Below are 7,761 nucleotides of genomic sequence, written 5' to 3'. Positions count from 1 at the left end.
AAAAAAAAAAAAAAAAAAAACGATAAAGACATCAGTCTACTCTGGTCTGTTTTTTCTTTTGGCCCGGTCCGGTTCGGTTATCATTCCTATTTCTGGTTTAGATTTCGTTTCCGATAAACCAAATCCTAATCTCTTTCGATTCACTATTATTATACTAGGGCTTCAAGATTGATAATCAAACAATTCGATTTTGTAAAATCAACAGATTTTGGTTGACGTCAATATTGATTGAACCAAAAAAAAATAAAAACCAAATTGATTGGGTTTAATAGTGCGCATGAATGAAGCGCTTTTTGAAAACCACAACTCTCTTTTATTTGGTTCCTTCTTTTTATTTTTATTTTTGTTTGTTTTATCAGATCGCTTTCTTTTTGTCTAAGCGTGCGCCTTTGCCTTTTTCCAATTCTTTTTTTTTCCTTTTTCCAATTCTTTCTTATTGTTCTTTTCATTAGTATTATATTTTTTTTGGTTTATTGATTTGTGTTCACATTTCAGTTTAATCGAATACTATGTGTTTAGTGCATAATCTCACAAAGTGGCTCAACATGTTTAATATCCGCTAATTTCTTCAAAAACAGATGTGCTCATTGGTCATTTACCCATTAGTGACTCACAAAGTAGAGCTGTCGACAAACTTATATTTTCCTTAAACAAATAATAAGAAAACCCCAATCCATTATTATATCAAAACTTTTTACTATGCATTAGGGCCTTTTTTAAAAACAAAATTCTCGCTTTCAAATACTGTATGTAATAAGTTTGGAAAAGTAGTTATTTGTGTAAATATTAAATGTAAACAGAAAAAGATGCAGTATTGTCTAAAATTTTTAACTGTTTGTATACTTGAATGGTGTATCCCCTATTTAACGATTTATACTGTTACTTAGAGATTATACATTTTTCCTTGTCAAACAATATTTATCTACAAAATATATTACCTCGTAGAATTGGAACAAGAGGATTAGTGGATCAATTAGCATCAAGCCATCAACTAGCATATAATTAGATGAAATATCTTGTAGACACCTTACCTAATATTTACTAACTAGGTTTTATCCTGTGCTACACCACGGATCTATTATTTTGTTGATATATATACTGTTAACGGTTGTAGGTAGAGTTTTGTATAAACTCTTGATTCATAAGTTAAGAATATACATTTTACGATTTGTTAGTTATGATTTAGGAATGAATGATATGACATATTCTTATTATGATTCTAAATTGATATTATTGGATTAATAATGTACATTTAAAGCTAATAAGATCTTACCAAATATATAATCGTTTGTTAAACGCAAATTAGATATTTCCTAAGATGTATTCATCTTGAATTAGTTGTTATATTATAGGGATGTGATTACATAATTTGGGTTATCAATTCTTTTTGTCAAACTCGGTCCTAAAAATTTGGCATACAAATTAGATATTTCCTAAGATAGAATGAGCATTAATTGGATGTAAATAAATATGCTATGGATTAAAAACCGGCCCAAAATATTCGGCAATCTTAAGGAGGATCCAGATAATTGAATCGGTTATAATTTTAATTAAAAACCCGACCGAAGTTGGCAAAAAGTGATGGCACCTATTGTACTCCAAAAATGTATTTCGAGCTCTATATGTGTATATACTTGTTTGGTTATCAATATCAATTTTTAATATATATCCGTTTATAAAAATTCAAATCACATTATATGCTAAAAAAATCTAAAATTTTATTAATTTCATCTATTAAATAGTAATTAAAATAATTAAATATAAGATTTAATAGGAATGAAAGAAGAATTATATTTTAATCTAACATATTGATTTAAATTAGATAGATATATTTTAGGAAATTAATATTATCAAATAAGGAAATGATTGTGTTTGGTTGTAAAGATTGTAGAAAATTTAGTTGAGACTTATTTGGATACAAAAATAAGAGAGGATGTTAAAAAAATGTACTTAAAAAATGTTAAGATAGATATAAAATATAAACACTTATTAACTATTAAAATATACAAACGCACAACGGCACAAGAATCTTCAAGATTAACGTTCCACTCATCAACCTTATATATGTCATCACGCACGGTACTCAATTTACTCTTTAGTATTTATTACTGTATTCATGTATATTTTTTTCCTTAATACATGAATCCGTTCCATATATGTTTATCACAGATCATGTTGTAAACGTTGATATGATTTAATGATTATAATGTTTTGAACAAGTAAAGCTGAAGTTATGAGGTTTTTTTATTCAAGTAGTTAAAGTTTAGTCATTGAAATGCATGAAATTTAAAATGTGTGTGAAAACAACAAATCAAACGTGTGCGGGTGATAAATAAGTGGTAGAAAAGTTGCTTCAACAAAGAGGATATAATTCAACACCCACTACTAGTTTGTTTCTTGGATACCTTTTTATCTCCTTGATCTCCAGGTGTTAGCTATCTTGGAATTTCTTTTTCCATAATTTTTTTTGTTTACTTAGATAAGCCTGAAATATTATGTTTTGTTTATATTCTTCCCAACTAATAGCAAAATTTCTAAATTCTTAAGGACGCAGAAGTAAAAAAAAGGTTCTCTGATTCGTTGATGTAAAGTTGCTATTAGATCATTCTACACCCACTTGTTCTTTTATCCTTTCTTTCTCCGTCACTAATAAGTAGTCTCCTTAAGATATTGTTTTTGTAAAAGAAACTATTCCCTCTGTTTCAAAATATATGATGTTTTAACTAAAGCACACAAATTAAGAAGTTTTTACTTTTAACAAGTTCAACCAATCAAAAACAATACTGCATAATATAAAATACTAAAGTTGTATAAAAACTTAAAAGCATCCTATACTATGAAACAAAAAACTTCTCTAAACCATCTAATATTTTGAAATAGAGGGAATATATCTTTACATTTATACGAGAGAACGCCACTTAGGGCCGTGTAAAACTGATTGAGCATAAAAACAAATCAAACCACTATAGATTTTATATATTAAAAGACCATACAAAACAAAAAAAAGAATAGTAAATTATAAGGGAGTTACTTTAAAAAAATTAAATCATATAAATAATTAGATTTCTTGATCAACCAACGATTTTCTTGTCGGGTAAGAAACAGTAGCATAACTTGCATCTTACGGTTAATGTTTCTCGTATATTAAGGATTGAAATGATGAACATTTCCCGTGAATTTTGCATAATAACACCAGTCAAAGATATATATATATATATATATATATATATATATATCAAGAAAGATATTTCAATTGCAACCCAAAATATAAACAAAATGTCTTTTGTTTATCCCGTTAGCCGGTGAGGCGGTGACTCTCTCTTAGCCTGTATAGTCTCTACGAAAACTAGCAATATATGAACATATACAGATATTGACGTCATGTTGACTTGTTGAGTGCATTAGAGAATGTTGGGTTTGGTGGCGGCAAACAAGAAAGTGATCAGATAAGTCCGAATCTGAACTGGAACTATCAGATTAATGAACGATTTTGAAATTGAGAGAAACATCCAAAATTTGAAGTCTTTGACCTTAAATAAAATTTTTGAAAATCAATCTTGTTTCTTTCCCCTTGCTTGTAAAAGTAATTCAAGAAAAAGCAGGTAATAATACGTTTGGGCCTTAAATATTAAATTTGGGCCATAAACGTTGAAGCCCAATTTCTCTTAATGACATCGCTCACTCTCTCTCTCTCTCTTCAAACCTCCAAATTCTTCCCTAATCGTTTCCTTTCAATCTCATGTTAAAGTATCTCTATCTGTTTGATTCTGCTTCATGCGCTAGCTTTTGGGTTTTCTTCTCTTCCCCTCACTCGTCATGATTTGTTAGGGTTTTGTTTGATTCGATGGGTATTTGTTTAATTTCCTTAGAGAACTTTGTACTTTTTGAGTTTGAATCCCGTAATCGTTGTGGTGTTCTTGTTGCTGTTTTTGGTAATGTGATCAGATACATCTTCGATTGAATCTGAAAGGTCTTTGCTTTGAGTTGAAAAAGGGGTTTAGTCAGGTACAAAACCAAAGAATCCCACCGCAAGCTTTTATCGGGTTGTCCTGTTCTTGAGGAGTTCGGTGTTGGACAAAACTAAAAACAGCAACTATTTGCGGTCGTTCTATGTTGAAATACCTACCTTACAGATGTATTGTCTATACTTGATAGATCTGAGTCAATGAACTCCGGTGAAAATGGGCTCTATAAGATTGTGATCAATGTCCCGTCTGTGAAGAACTTTGTAGACTTCTATGGTGACTTGTATTTGTGTGAGAGAGTATGCCTGAAGTGATTGAGGCAATTGTTAAAGTGGTTTATGAAAGTCCCAAGAAGCTACTTGAATCACTTCCATCAGTCAAGAATCTCTATTTATGTTTAACTGCTTCAATGGTATTAAAACCCAAATCTCTCTGTTATCTTGTGATTCATTTCATCTACACTGTTGCTTATGGTTTTGGACATTTTTTTTACAGCTTCAGCACCGTATTGGGTTTTATCATCTTGTTAATTTGGAGTTATGTCAAGACACTTCAGGGTGGTGGGATCTACTTACTTGGATGCTTGATAACTCTCCTAAACTACAATATCTCAAGTTAAACAAGGTATACATACATTCGCCTCAACTGATGCATTCATTTATCACACTTGTTTCATTGTCTTACGTTATAGTTGCAAGGTCTAATACACTATAATTGGTGTTCTATTAGTCCAATGAGCGTCCTTGCTTCGTAACGCCCATTGAAGGTCATTGGGGAGGACCAAGTTCAATTCCTGAATGTTTGCGGTTACATCTCTCTACTTTTGAGTGGAAATATTACAATGGAAGAGAACAAGTTTTACTTTTGATTCCTTCAACTTTTAACTAAACAATACACGATTGCAATCCCATTGAAAGATATTTTTTTTTCAAAATTATTCATGTGGCTATTCAGTGAAAACTGTATCTCATTTTGTCCACATGTGATTAAAAACATGCACATAGGCTATTCTATGAAAATTACCCTAAAGCGTAAATATGTTAAAAGTTAAAACAAGTACATATAATGTTAACGTCGGTTGTTGTATTGCGGATTTTTAAACCGTGTAGTCTACTAATGAGTTTTAAACCGTGTGTTTTTATATTTTATATTTCTTTTGTCGAGAATAAGAAAGTTTTAGGTTCAGGATTTTGATAATCTCTCTTTTTTTGATAATCTCTCTTTTGCTTGACTCTAGGGTTTTGTATGAGAACTTGGATTTTGTAATAAAGAGCTGTTTAGCCCTAAAAATAAGATTCTCGAAACCTATTGTTTATAGACGTCACGTTTCGACGCTCAAAGCAAGATCACATAACTTGTATTCTAGTTCTCCTCGAGATCTTGAGTTCTCTCTGTTTGTTCATTTAGATTCCGCTCTCCATCACATCTTCGGGTAGATCTGAGTGGTCGTCTTTGAGTTGAAAGATTTTAATTTAGGGTTCCATATGGACAGGATTAGTAACCTGTCCGATGATTTGCTCTTGAAGATTTTGTCATCACTTCCTGCCAGAGATATGGTCGGAACAATGCTTTTGTCGAAGCGATGGAAGTTTCTGTGGACTATGGTTCCAAAACTTCATTTTGATGATAGTTTTAAAGAGTACTACTATGGTGAGGATGAGGATTATGTCACCGACGGTGAGAATCATCTTCCATACAGGAGTTTTCGGCAATATGTTGACAAGTTTTTATTTCTTTTTTACTCCCTAACTATAAATGTTTAATATTTAATTTAGAAAACTATTTGGAAAACTTAATATATTGAAAATTAATTATTTATGCTTTATACCCATATCCATATATATATGAAATCTAAGTATCCATTGTTATAACTTATAACCAATTATAAAAAGAGTTAATCATTTATTTCTTTAATAATTGTTACCATTGTTTTAGGAAGTTTATTTTTTTAATTATATAGGCAAGTGGATCTGTTTGGCAAGAATATATGTTATGTTTTTCATTTTTTTTTTAATCTCTAAGTGTCTCTCCATTTAATAGTATAGATATAGACATGAGAATACCAACGGTGGCTAGTCATGAGTAGAAACTAAAAACTTAATTTTATTGATATGATAAACAAAACAATATACAACAGGATGAAAACATACACATTGAAAGGTTAGTGATGAGTAGAACTCATATCTTAATGCAGAGTGACTAATTTACAACTAAAAATAAACATCAAAAGTAGGGAACAAATAAAGAAAATATAAAATAGTTTCCATCGATTTACATAAAGTTTCTTTGCTGGTTGTAAGTATGTTCGGTGCACTCATTTAACTAGTAAGGGGTTATTTATAGTGTTTTGAAGTTGATAGAATTAAGTGTGATATGGAATTGAGAATAAATTTGGTGAGCAACAAAAAATCTCTAAAAATATGATTTAGATAAGGAATATTCCAATAATCTTGTATTTATGGTTATTTAGTTTCCATTAGATATACTATCTCGATTTCATTTATATTTATTAGTAGAGATTAGTAAAAATATTTATATAGATTATTTACTAAATTATTTATTTAGTTGGACTATAAATTACAAACTACTAAAAAATTGGCCCATCCGTGTAGCCCAAATCTATTCATATATCACTCTCACTCTGTATCATCATTCCAACTTCCAAGTTTTCCAAGTTCCAAATCATGGCTCATTCGAGTAAAAGAAGCATGTATAGATCCTTTTGATTCTGTTTCCAGGTTTCTTCTTTTCTCACTCTCTTCCTTTATTTTGATTTTGAGCTTTTTAGGGTATCATCCATCGGTATTTCTATGTTACATGCTTTGAAAACCTAAGTGACCTTTGGTATTCTTGTTGAATCTGAAAGATTTTGGGGTTTAACTAAGGCTTCAGTATGGACATCATAAGTACGCTGTCAGATGATTTGCTCTTGAAGATTTGTTCACTACTTCCTACCAAAGATGTATTCGCCACCACGGTTTTGTCAAAACGATGGAAGTTTCTTTGGGAGATGATTCATAAACTTGATTTTGATGACAATTTCGAGCGTTGCATCAATGAGGATTCTGTTAATGGTATCCCTTCCAGTTACAAAAGATTTCTTCAGTTTGTTGATAGGGTTATGGTGTTGCATAAGGCTCCGGTTGTAGATACCTTGAAGTTCAAAGTTGGTCCCTGGTGCAACTCAGAAGATATAGCACATGGGATCAGAATTGGAATAGTTCGCCGCGTACGTCAACTTGAACTTGATATTTCTCATTCTCTTGATTATTATTACGAGTATCATGAATCGATCGTACTTCCGAGGAGTCTCTATGTGTATGCGAAGCTCGAGGTCTTGAAACTCACTAATACGGTTGTTCTAGATGTTATCACTAAAGATGTTTGTCTTCCGTCCCTGAAATCGTTACACCTTATTTGTGTAAAGTACAAAACCTATGCATGTCATTGTAGGCTTTTGTAAGGTTGTCCTGTGCTTGAAGAGTTGGTTATGGATAAAAGTGAAAACAGCTCTCTGTCATGTGTCTGTGTTCTGGTGCCTTCCTTGGAGAGATTATCTATCCTCGATACGTCGGATGACGATTGTGATTCAAAACTTGTGATAGATGCTCCGTATTTGAACATTGTACATATATCTGGTAAAGTTGTCGTGTATTGCCCGTATATGATTGAATTGGCTGAGGCAAATGTTAATGTTGTTGGTGAATGTCTTGAGGTGTTAATGGAATCTATTGTACCTGTCAAGCGACTCTCTTCGTGTTTATCCATATCCGCTTCAATGGTATTAAGAAACAGT

At 31.4% G+C, this 7,761-nt stretch overlaps 1 pseudogene; it reads left to right on the top strand.

The window, feature by feature from the left end:
• On the top strand, positions 3,714-5,435 carry LOC104726191 (annotated as a pseudogene).

Source organism: Camelina sativa, chromosome 11 (assembly GCF_000633955.1).
Source record: "Camelina sativa cultivar DH55 chromosome 11, Cs, whole genome shotgun sequence".
Lineage (NCBI taxonomy): Eukaryota > Viridiplantae > Streptophyta > Magnoliopsida > Brassicales > Brassicaceae > Camelina > Camelina sativa.
The sequence above is the reverse complement of the archived record's forward strand: the minus strand, read 5'-3'. Positions and strand labels throughout refer to the sequence as shown.